Raw genomic sequence first — 12,304 nt, 5'->3', positions numbered from 1 at the left:
AAATTTTAGTGCCTACATCCTGTAGCTATGATGTCCTCTTATGCCGCTGCTACAAGGACAGTTGTAGCCCCATCAGTTCTTCGAATTCCTGTCGTCTCTGAGCTTCAAGACTACACCTGTCACCTTGATGGTGAGGGGCACTTCCCTCTCTGTTGCTCCCGCACCACCTACCTCAGGAGCACTGTCCCCCAACCATCGGGGTCACCAGTCCCTACTTCTCAGCCAGAGAAGCATAAGACTTCTTCAGCTCCACTCGCTAGGAAGGGGTCCCGTGGGTCACTACCTTCCCGTGTTTCTGCTAGTGGGAAACATGACACCTGCCAGTGGCTGAAGTGCCGAAAAGCAGCTGGTCGTAGGGCTTCACAATCATCCTCAGTCCCGGAGAGTGAATCAGTGAAGCCCTCCCAGCCAGAGAAACCCAAGGACCAGTGAGAGAAATCCAGAAAGAAGACCCCCAAGACCAAGGTAACTGCAGTGGCAGCCACACCACCACTGCCCACAAGCTCTGTGTCTGAGGATGAGGTGAAGATTCTAGCATCTGCAGAGGACCTAGATCTGCCAGACCATAAGACACAATGGATATAGCCTGTTCGGGAAATAAATCAGTGACAGCAGGTGATCCTGAGGCGTAGACTGCCTCATTGAGTGTTTCGTGCCTTCCCAGTCTCACAATGTCATCCTCCAGTGGGATTGCGGCAGTTTTTTCTACCACGTGGTTGAACTACAGCAACTGTTAAGCTTTACACCTGCTTTCTCATTGCCCTCCAGGAAACCTGTTACCTGGCAATGTGGATCCCTGCCCTTCGCGGCTACAGGGGATATTACAAGAACCATAATGAATGTAATAGGGTGTCAGGTGGAGTTTGTGTTTATGTCCTGAAGTCAGTATGTAGTGAACCTCTGACTGTTCAAACTTCTCTTGAAGCTGTGACGCCAGCCGGAGTGGCCGAGCAGTTCTAGGCACTACAGTCTGGAACCGTGCAACTGCTACGGTCGCAGGTTTGAATCCTGCCTTGGGCATGGATGTGTGTGATGTCCTTAGGTTAGTTAGGTTTAAGTAGTTCTAAGTTCTAGGGGACTGATGACCTCCGATGTTAAGTCTCATAGTGCTCAGAGCCATTTGAACCATTTGAAGCTGTGACTGTCAGGATATGGACAACGCGGGAAATAACTGTCTCCAACGTATGTCTCCCTCCAGATGGTGCGGTACCCCTGAACATATCAGCTGCACTGATTGACCACCTCCTCAAACCTTTCCTACTTTTGGTAGATTTTAACGCCAATAACCCCTTGTGGGGTAGCACAATGCTTACTGGATGTGGCAGAAATGTCGAAAATTTACTGTCCCAACTCGACCTCTGCCTCCTAAATACTGCGGCCGCCACACATTTCAGTGTGGCTCATGGTAGTTACTTGACCATTGATTTATCAATTTGCAGCCCAGGACTTCGCCCATCTATCCACTGAAGAGCACATGATGGTCTGTGTGGTAGTGACCACTTCTCCATCTTCCTGTCACTCCCCCAGCGTCATGCCCACAGATGCCTACCCAGATGAGCTTTAAACAAGGCAGACTGGGTAGCTTTCACCTCTGCTGTCACCGTTGAATCTCCCCTACATGGTGCCATTGATGTTGTGATTGAATGGGTAACTACAATGATAATTTTTGCATATGAAGATAGTAACTGTTCTCAAAAGAATAGATACCATTGATGACTGTGCAGTATCTCTAGAATAAATGATAATTGGAACCCTCAGCTGCCGACAGGTGTTGTTGATATACCTCAATGTGGGCAACTGAAAATTTGTGCCCCTACTGGGACTCGAACCCGGGATCTACTGCTTACATGGCACACTCACTATCCATCTGAGCCACCGAGGACACAGATGAATAGCGCAACTGCACACTTACCATGAGACCCACACTGCCAACTGTCCAAAATCTACACTTGTAATATTCTTAATATTTGCCCATCCACTCATTACTCATGCCAACTGAGGTGACGATTCCCATAAGATTTCGGGCAACCTGTGCGCATTTGCACAGACAAAGGTCAGTGGCCGGGTAGCCTTTAACTATATATGAAGATAGTTATGTTCTTGAAAGAATAGATACCATTGATGACTGTGCAGCTTCTCTAGAATAAATGCTAATTAATTGAAACCTTCAGCTTCTGACAGGTGTTGTTGATATACCTCAATGGGTATGCTTATAAAATGACAGAAACAAGAGTGTTGGGAGAGATACGTGTCAACAATTGGATGCCATACGTCACCTTCCCAAATCTGGATGAAGATCAGATGTCTTTTAGGAGACCAGACCCCAACATGTGTCCCTGGCATTAACATAAATGGCGTGCTATCTACCAACGCAAACACAGTTGCCAAGCACTTTGCTGAGCCCTACGCTCGAGCCTCTGCATTGGAGAACTACCCCCCAGCCTTTCGCATCCTCAAACGGCAGATGGAAAGGAAAGTCCTCTCAGCTCCCTTGCACATTGCCCCAACACAGCTCCTGGGCCAGATCGTATCCACATCAGATGATCAAACATGTCTCGTCCGACTACAAGCGACATCTCCTCGTCATCTTTAACCGGATCTGGTGAGATGGTGTCTTTCCATCGCATTGGCAGGAGAGCACCATCATCCCGGTGCTCAAACCCAGTAAAAATCCGCTTGATGTAGATAGCTACCGGCCCATCAGCCTCACCAGTGTTCTCTGTAAGCTGTTGGAACATATGGTGTGTCAGCGCTTGGATTGGGTCCTAGAGTCTCGTGGCCTACTGGCTCCATGTCAGGGTGACTTCTGCCAGGGTCGCTCTACCGTAGATAATCTTGTGTCCCTCAAGTCTGTCACCCGAACAGCCTTTTCCAGATGTCAACACCTGGTTGCCATCTTTTTTTACTTAACATGCTCCAGATTTTTATCGAAAACTTCCTGTCGCTCCACACTTTCTGTGTCCAAGTTGGTGCCTCCCATAATTCCCTCCATATTCAGGAGAATGGCATTCCGCAGGGTGCCGTATTGAGTGTATCTCTATTTTTAGTGTCTATTAATGGCCTAGCAGCAGGTGTAGGGCCATCGGTCTCCCTGTCTCTGTATGCAGATGACTTCTGCATTTCATATTGGTCCTCCAGTACTGTTGTTGCTGAGCGGCACCTACAGGGAGCCATTCACAAGGCGCAGTCATGGGCTCTAGCCCACAGTCATCAGTTTTCAGCCACGACATTATGTGTCATACCGTTCATCCGGGGGCTTGGCGACCCCGGGGTCCTGAGCTGGGGACTGGTCTGCGCTGCCAGTCTCCTGTCACCGTAACCCCCGGACATGCTTCAGCGACCACCGTACGGCGCGGCGGTGGAATGTTGTGTGCTGCGGGGAATGGTAATCTTGGCTTGACTGCCTGGATTGCGAGGAAGGCCAACCTCTATAAAAACCCCTCAATCTTTCGGTGTGCTCCGCGCCTAGAAGATGCATGGCTGTTGGGGTGGAACAGTCGCAAGCGGGCAACCTCTGGGGCACCTGCCGCACCCCAGTTGTATAAGGCTTACTCAGGCACGCGGGGCTCTGTCTGAGCGGACTTTTAGTTCCCTAGCTGCTCGTGGGACCGCAATGGACCCTTCGACCTCTACATTTCCCCCTACCAGTGGCTTGGGTGGGCCGCTGGTAGGAAAACACACCCCATCGAAAAAGCGGCTACGCGCTGCGAGTCCTCCAGCGCCTGGTGTTGCTAGAGAATTAACAGAAAGTAGTAACGGAGCACATGCTGATAATCAGAATGTGTTTTTGATTATTAAAAGGAAGGAGGGTAGCTTTGAGAGGGTTTCTCCCTTTTACATCCACAAGGGTCTTGAGGGAATTGCAGGAACACTGAAATCTGTAAAGCGACTGCGCAATGGGACTCTGTTAGTTGAAACTTCTAGTTCCCGTCAAGTCGCTGCCCTTCGGAAAGCAACCTGTCTAGGAGAGTACGCTGTCGAGACCGAGCTCCACTCCACTTTGAATTATAGTAAGGGTGTTGTGACGTGTAGGGACTTGGTGGGTATCCCCGTAGACGTGCTAAAATCTGAGTGGGCTGGCGAAGGAATTGTTGACGTGCAGCACATTATGAAACGAGTCAATGGGGACCTCGTCAAATCTGACTCGTTTATTCTCACATTCAGTTGCCCGAGACTCCCGGAGCATGTTAAAGCAGGGTTCTTACGTTTGCCCGTACGGCCATATTTCCCCAACCCAATGCGCTGTTTTAAATGTCAGCGCTTTGGGCATACTACGTTGGGGTGCAATGGGATAGCCACGTGTGGTAAATGTGGTCAACCTGCCCATGACGGAGCCGATTGTTCATCGCCTGTGAAGTGTGTGAATTGCTCTGGGAGTCACCCTGTCTGGAGCCGGATCTGCCCCATCTATCTCGAAGAGCGGAAGGTACAGGAGATTAAAACATCTAAGCGCATCCCCTATGGTGAGGCCAAGAAGCTCTTTAAGGCCATGCAACCTCCTGTGTTTTCAACATCTTTCGCTTCCGCTCTCAAAAAACCGGTAAACCTGGCCACTGTTGCTACACAAACGGAGGTTGCTAGTGTTAGCACTAAAACCTGCGCTTGCCAGTGCACTTGTGCTGCTGCGGTTGTTTTGCAATCTGCGGCTCTCCCTGCTACATCGGACAAGGCCGTGGTTGCTGACATTGAGGTACTTCCAGCCTCCCCCATATGGCGCCTTCTGCCCAGGCGAGTCAACCTCCAACTGTTGACAAGGCTCTGCATTCCAAGCCCCCCAAGACAAAGCCTCAGAAGATGAATGTTCTGCCACCTGAGGAGACTAGTCAGCGTCGGTCCGATGATGATGCCATCGTACTGTCTGACATCTCCCGTGGGTCGTCATCGGATCTTATGGACATTGATGTCGACCGGGGGCGATCTTCTCGCCCCAGGAATAAATCTCCGGCCAGTACGGTCTCTCCTCCAAAGCACAGAGGCAGGGTGAAAGTTCAGCCACCCTGAGCACTGGCTCCCATATTACAGTGGAACCTGAATGGTTTCAGGACGCATGTGGCCGAATTACAACTCCTTATACGAGAGTGACCCTTGTGCTTATGTCTCCAAGAGACACATTTTCGGGCCACTGATTCTCCTTCTTTACGCGGCTATACCGTATATCGAAAAGATGATCTGACAGGGCAAAGGGCAAAGGGTGGTGTTGCGGTTTTTGTCCGTGACGTGCACCCCTCATCTGAGCTCCCTCTCGTCACCGACTTGCAAGCAGTTGCAGTTGACATTCTTGTGCGTCGGAGGCTCACAGTCTGTTCTGTTTATTTACCACCTCCGGATGCGATAGACTCTGAGGCTCTCACGGACCTTATTAGCCAACTCCCTCGCCCATTTCTTCTTCTGGGGGACTTCAACGCTCATAATGTCTTATGGGGCTCTCCGACTACTTGCCCCAGGGGTCGCATTCTGGAAAGCGTCATGATGTCTGAAGAACTGTGCCTCCTCAACTCTGGTGCTCCCACTCATTTCTGTACTGCTTCCGGATCGTCATCGGCTATTGACCTTTCCTTTTGCTCTCCAGCACTCGCGGATTCTGCTCTGTGGGAGGCTGCAGCTGACCTCCATTCTAGTGACCACTTCCCCCTCTGGATTCGCCTCCTGGATGAGGCTGTGGCATTACCAGTGCCGTCCCGGTGGCACCTTTGCAGAGCTGACTGGACACTTTTCAGCCAACTGGCTGTCTTGGAACACCGTGCCAGCGTCCACGAATGGGTAGACCATGTTGCAGCCGTGATCTCACATGCTGCTGAATTGTCAATCTCACGGTCATCCGGTCATCCCAAGAGGCGTCCTGTCCCTTGGTGGACCACTGAGTGCCACTCAGCCATCCGCGCCCGCCGTGCAGCACTGCGCCGCTTCAAGTACCGTCCCTCAGCTGACAATCTTGCGGCCTTTCGGGTGGCAAGGGCCAGAGCGCGGCGAGTGATTAAAGAGAGCAAACGACGGTCATGGCAATCGTTCTTGAATTCCATCTCTCGCTCCACTAGTTCTACGAAAGTATGGGAAGCCATCAGGAGGATTTCCGGGAAACTCAGCCAGCTACCTGTCACGGCATTGCTGCATCAGGGATGTCTCCTCACGGCGCCGAGAGACATTGCCCAGACACTGGCCATGCATTTTGCGGAATCTACCGCCACTATTAACTGTGATCCAGATTTCTGCCGCTACCGCACTGCCGTCGAAAGGGGTCACTTGGACTTCCGGTCTCTAAATTCTGAACCCTATAACTGCCCCTTCACAATGTGGGAACTGGATTCTGCGCTGTCTGTGGCTCATGATACTGCGCCTGGTCATGATCAAATCCGGTACAGCATGCTGCGGCACCTGTTGCTGCCATCCAAGGAAGTTCTCCTGAACTGTTTCAATATGATATGGTTCTCTGGCACGTACCCTGACTCGTGGAGGGAGGCAATTTTGATTCCCCTCCTCAAACCAGGGAAGGACCGAACGCATCCCAGTAGTTATCGGAGTATTGCCTTGACGAGCTGTGTTGGGAAGACGTTGGAACGCATGGTCAACCGCCGCCTGGTTTGGCTGCTCGAGACCAGGCAGCTCCTTAGCCCCTCTCAGTGTGGCTTTAGGAGATGTCGTTCCACTATAGACAACTTGACCCTGCTTGAGGCCGCCATCCAGCAGGCCTTTATACGTAACCAGCATTGTCTAGGGGTCTTCTTTGACATTAATAAGGCGTATGACACTACTTGGCGCCGCCTTATCCTCAATCAACTCCATGAGTGGGGCTTTCGTGGCCGTCTCCCCATCTTCCTTCGGTCCTTTCTTTCTCACCGCCTCTTTCGGTATCGGGTTGGTAATGTGCTATCGGATTTGTACGTGCAGGAGAATGGTGTTCCTCAGGGCAGCGTTTTAAGTGTCACCCTCTTTGCCGTTGCTATTAACAGTATCACGTCCACTATCCGGAGTCCTGCCCAATGCTCCTTGTTTGTGGACGATTTTGCTGTTTTCTGTTCTTCCTCCAGTCTTGTCAGTGCTAGTCGGCAGTTACAGCTTACGATAAAGCGCTTAGAGGCATGGACTGCAAAGACGGGTTTTACCTTTTCTGCAGACAAATCTGTGTGTGTTCATTTTAATCGTTCTTGGCGTCTTTATACCTCCCCTGAATTGCGTCTGAGGGACACCGTTCTTCCTTTTAGAGACACTGTGAGGTTCCTGGGCCTCACTTTTGATTCCAAGTTGTCGTGGTTGCCTCACCTTAAAGACCTCAAGGTGCGGGCCCTGAAGGCACTGAATATTTTGAAGTGTCTGAGCCATCGGTCCTGGGGAGCAGATCGGGCGCGTCTGCTGCAGTTTTATAGGGCTTTCGTCCGATCGCGTCTTGACTATGCTTGCACCGTGTATGGGTCAGCAAGGCCTTCGTATCTGAAGATCCTTGACGCAGTACACCATGAGGGTATCAGGCTGGCCACTGGTGCCTTCCGTACCAGTCCCATCCCCAGCCTGTGTGCTGAGGCAGGGGAACCGCCGCTCGCCATCCGGCGGAAACTCCTCATGGTGCGACGGGTGTGTCATTTCCTTGCCTGTCCTACCTCCCCTGCGTACCCTACCGTTGCCCGACCGCCTATGGAACGTCTCTTTTCCAGTCGTCCCAGGGCAACAAAACTGTTTGGGATTCGTGCCAAGCATTTGCTTGAGTCCCTTGGTGTGGAGCGTGTGGCCCCCCAACGACAAGGTTTTACTCGCCTGCCTCCCTGGTTGCTCCAGAGGCCCAGCATCCTTTCAGACTTGTCGGAAAACCGGAGGAACTGCACTCCGGCGTTTGTTTTTACCTCCTTATTTTACGATATTTTAAACCAGCATCCGGACCATGTACCTGTATTCACAGATGGCTCTAAACAGGGGGACACTGTTGGTTGTGCTGTTGTTTTCCCTGATCGAGTCGTCAAGTTACGGCTTCCTGCGGCGTTTACCATCCTCTATGCCGAATTGTTTGCAATCTTGCGGGCATTGGAGCAGATGAGATGTGTTACCAGTCTTAAGTTGCTCATCTTTTCTGACTCCCTGAGTGCCCTTCAGACCATGCAACACTTGTACCCAGCGGATACGGTCGTCCAGAACATCCATGATGCCCTACTCCACCTGCAACAGCAGGGGAAGGAGGTTTCTTTCTGCTGGGTGCCGGGGCACGTGGGTATTAGGGGCAAAGAACTGGCGGATGTGGCTGCCAAAGATGCATGTTCCCTCCCTCACGTTGTTGAATGTGCCGTCCCCCTCCATGCTGTAACCTCCCTTTTGCGTTTTCGTGTTATGAATCAATGGGAAGAGGAGTGGTTGGCAGTTTCTGACAATAAGCTGCGTCTGGTAAAGGCCACTACGCGACCATGGCGTACGTCCTACCAGTCATACAGGCGGGATGAGGTTCTCCTCACTCACCTCCGCATTGGACACAGTCCCTTCACGCATGGTATTTTACTCCGGCGGGAGGACCCCCCAATCTGCAGTGCTTGTGGCGTCCAGATTACTGTCCGCCACATTTTACTTGACTGTCTTTTATTCTCTGACCAGAGGGCGGTGGTTTCCTTGCCACCGGATTTGCCCTCTATTTTGCAAGACGACGCAGCGACTGTGGTTAAGGTCTTACGGTTTTGTGTCCTGTCCAATCTGTTGCCTCGGATTTTAGGGAGAAGGTTTTAATGTGCTGCTGGGTGACTGGCTCACCCAGGTTTTAGGTAAGAGGTCCGCCAGTCACGATTACCTCCTTGTTTCCCTTCGGTATCTGTTCTCTTTTCCTTGTGTTTCCTTTCCTTTTTTAGTGTGTTTCTTCTCCTCTTGTTTTGCCTCTGTATGTGCGCATTTGGGATTGCGTCTGGCCTGTGTCTTTTAGCCGTTCTCCTTGTTCGGCGTCCGTCTTCGTCCCTTCGCCGCTTGTGTTCCTGTTTCTATGCGTTTGGGCGCTGATGACCACGCTGTTTAGCGCCCGTAAACCTCAAACACACACACACACACACACACACACACACACACACACACACACACACACACGTTCATCCGGTAGCTGAACTTTATCTTAATGACGATCCACTCACTGTAGTGGAGATGCATCGATTCTTAGGACTGGTTTTTGACACCCAGTTGACTTGGCTACCTTACATTCGTCAGCTTAAGTGGCAGTGTTGGTCTCACCTCAGTGCTCTCCGCTGCATGAGCAACACTAACACCACCTGGGGTGCAGATCGCTCTACACTGCAACAGCTCTACAGTGCTCCTTGACTATGGGAGTCTGGTTTACGGTTCGGCAGCATCCTCAGTGTTGGGTTTACTCGATGCAGTGCACCACTGTGGCATTCACCTAGCGACGGGAGCTTGTAGAACGAGTCTGGTGACCAGTGTCCTGGTGGAGGCCGGAGTGCCTCAACAGCAGCTTTAGTTTTACTTTTTATTCGTGAGGGTGGGTTTTATCATTTGATCTGAGTTTTAGCGCATGTCCTTTGTCCCTCTGTGTCCTCCGCCCCAGGACTTTTAGGGTGGAGGTTTTAATGTGTTATGGAGTGGCTAGTTTCTCCTTTTTTTCTTCTCATGGTCACTTAGCCATGGTAATCTGCCTACTTGTTTTTAATATCTTCTCCCTGTTTCTTGTGTCTCTCTGTGGTTTTTTTGTCCTGTTTTGTCCATTGTTGTCCTCCTTTTGTTCTTCTGGTTCTTCCTTTCTCCTGTTAGTGTGCCACACATCTTCGTTTTCTTCTTTCCGTTGGGTAATTGTTCGACTGGGAACAAGACTGATGACCTCGCAGTTTGTTCCCATTCATCAGGAATATGAAATGGCTGCATGTCTGTTCTCCTGCTATTCTTTTCCCCACTCTTGGGGACCGAGTTGTATGCCTTCTTTGGGAAACTGAAGTTCTGGTAAAACTTTGTATATATTCGTCCTGTCCATCCAACTCTTCTTTCCCTGTTCGTCCTTTTCTTACTCTTCCTCTGCTTTAGCATTTGAGGTCTCCCTTCAGCTACATTGACGGTTCCAAGAGTGACCATGGCTTCTTGACCAGTTCAGAGCTCCGCGCCCTTTATCAGGCCACCCAGTACATCCGGTGACACAGGCTTCTAAATTGTCATCTACTCAGATGAACAAATTCAGCTGATCTAAATCCTATGGAACTGATCTGGGTCACTATCAGGCACCATCACCATATATGGAAATCAACGAGATGTTATTTACGTGAATTATGTGATCTGTGTGTAAACATCTGAGGCCACATATCTCCAAAAACCTATCAACAAACTGTCGGATCCCTGATATGCCAAATCAGTGATGTATTTTGTTCCAAACACGGGCAGACAAGCTATTAAGTAGGTGGTCATAATGTTTTGGCTGATCAGTGTATATTTGGTAGGTTAAAGTCACCTCTAACTAATATTGCAAAATCTGAGCATTTCAAACTGTTCACTGTAGATGTTCTGTCAATGACTCTAGAACTGTCATAGCGAAACATATTTGTCAAGTTCAGCAAATAAGCCCCTTCCTATGGTATCTAATCTGTTGTCTTGATACATGTTCCGTGAGTTGCTAAAATATCTCAGAGCTTTCTACTTCAGGTATCAGTCAGCTGTCAGTTCAGAGAATATTTTGAGCTCGAGAAGTTTCCTTTAGGGCAGTCATTTCGAGAACTTTGTTATGAACACTTCAATAACTTATTTATAAACTTTTGACAATTGTGTCATTACTGTAAATATGGTCTGATTTCGCTGTCAGCAACTTGTCTGGTGAGTGTTTGTCAGAGAATGTCAGTGTACTGCGTAGCCTAAAAATCCCCCTTGTTGACTCCACAAGTACTCTGCTTCCTTCATTTAGTGCGCCACTGACCTATCAAAGGGAATCCAAACATTCCACACTCAGCAATGCAGATCCAGAAATCTGCAGCCGAGACCATCACAGAGTTGACGAAGCTTTTGGTTGAGACCCTCCACACAGCTCCAAACCAAAGGACTCTGATTGACCGTGGAAACAATGCTGCATCTTGAAAGCTCCGCTTGCACCCTGCATGAGGCCAGCAGTCTTCACCACATCTGCTATCCACCTGTATGAGCTGAGCATTGGCTCAGATCCCAAGCGACAGAGGTTGTTGGTGCTGGTGTGAGCCTCAACTTGCAGATGACTGCATCCTGCACGCTTGATAGCTGCAGGCAAGGCCTCCCCCACAGCTTGGATGAGGCTCACCAAGCAGACATAATGAGAGCACATTGGCTTTCTTTCCTGAATGCTGTCTGCCTAAGGGGCTACATAACATGCCTAATATTGAGCTCTGAATAACTAGTAAATCCCTGCCTTGTGTGTCTGCTGGGACCCTGCTAAAGGATCACCTGTCCACTTACAGGGTGACTGGGCGAGGTCACACGCCCAGCCTCCACATTGGCCTCAAGTGGCATGAACACATTACAACCTGCCACCCGTCATCCTGTGGGGGTGGATCCACCGTATTGGGTACACAACATCAAGAGCTTAGATGGCAAGCTAGTACTAAACAAAGGAAGGAGAGCTGAAATGTGGAAGGAATGTATAGGTGTGTGAGGGAAGCAAAGTTGATGACAGTATTTACGGAGAAAGAATGTGAAGTAGGTGAAGGTAAGATGTGATATATTTTACTGTGAGATGAATTTGACAAACTATCTATTGGAAGATCTAAGTGGAAACAAGAGCCCTTGAGAAGACTGGTATTCCTTCAGAATATTTGAGGTCATTGTGAGAGCCCATCACGACCAAACTATTCCACTTGATATGCAAGGTGGGGGTCACATAACAAAAATGAGGAGACCCAGCAAACTCTGAGTGATAAAAGAAAAGACTCCATTAAGATGTGGGAAATGTCACTTTTCTCCTCTCAAAGAGAAGTTGTACACCTATGCCGCATCCATATTGGGTCATCTCAGTCCCACGCCCACCTCATGCATGCTCTTCACTCTTCACCATTGTCATCACCAGTAAGTTTAACAAGCTGGTACATGTGCCTGTGAAGACCTCATCTGCCTCAACTTTCCTTCTTGCATGGTGAAATGGCAATGTTCAGTACTTTGAATCGAACATGACTGTACTTAGCCATTTGGCAGAGTTGCTATATGCTATGGCTTGTCAAGTAATTGATTCCTGACAAAGAAATGTTTTTGTTTACCCAAACTTCAAATCTTATTTCGTCATTGTTCATTATGAATGAATGAGTGAGTGAGTGAGCGAATGAATGAATAGTAAGTTCATTTATTAAGTGATTAGAACGACATTTTACCCATAAGAGATTTTCTTGAAATTTGA

The 12,304-nt window shown here is 49.5% G+C and overlaps 1 protein-coding gene across 2 annotated transcripts in view; it reads left to right on the top strand.

Annotated features, from left to right (window-relative positions):
- The window catches only part of LOC126297793 (terminal uridylyltransferase 7-like), a 181,570-nt gene that overhangs the window by 73,462 nt on the left and 95,804 nt on the right, over nucleotides 1-12,304 (top strand). The window lies entirely within an intron of this gene.

The sequence above is a fragment of the Schistocerca gregaria genome, chromosome X, assembly GCF_023897955.1.
Source record: "Schistocerca gregaria isolate iqSchGreg1 chromosome X, iqSchGreg1.2, whole genome shotgun sequence".
Classification (NCBI taxonomy): Eukaryota; Metazoa; Arthropoda; class Insecta; order Orthoptera; family Acrididae; genus Schistocerca; species Schistocerca gregaria.
The sequence above is the reverse complement of the archived record's forward strand: the minus strand, read 5'-3'. Positions and strand labels throughout refer to the sequence as shown.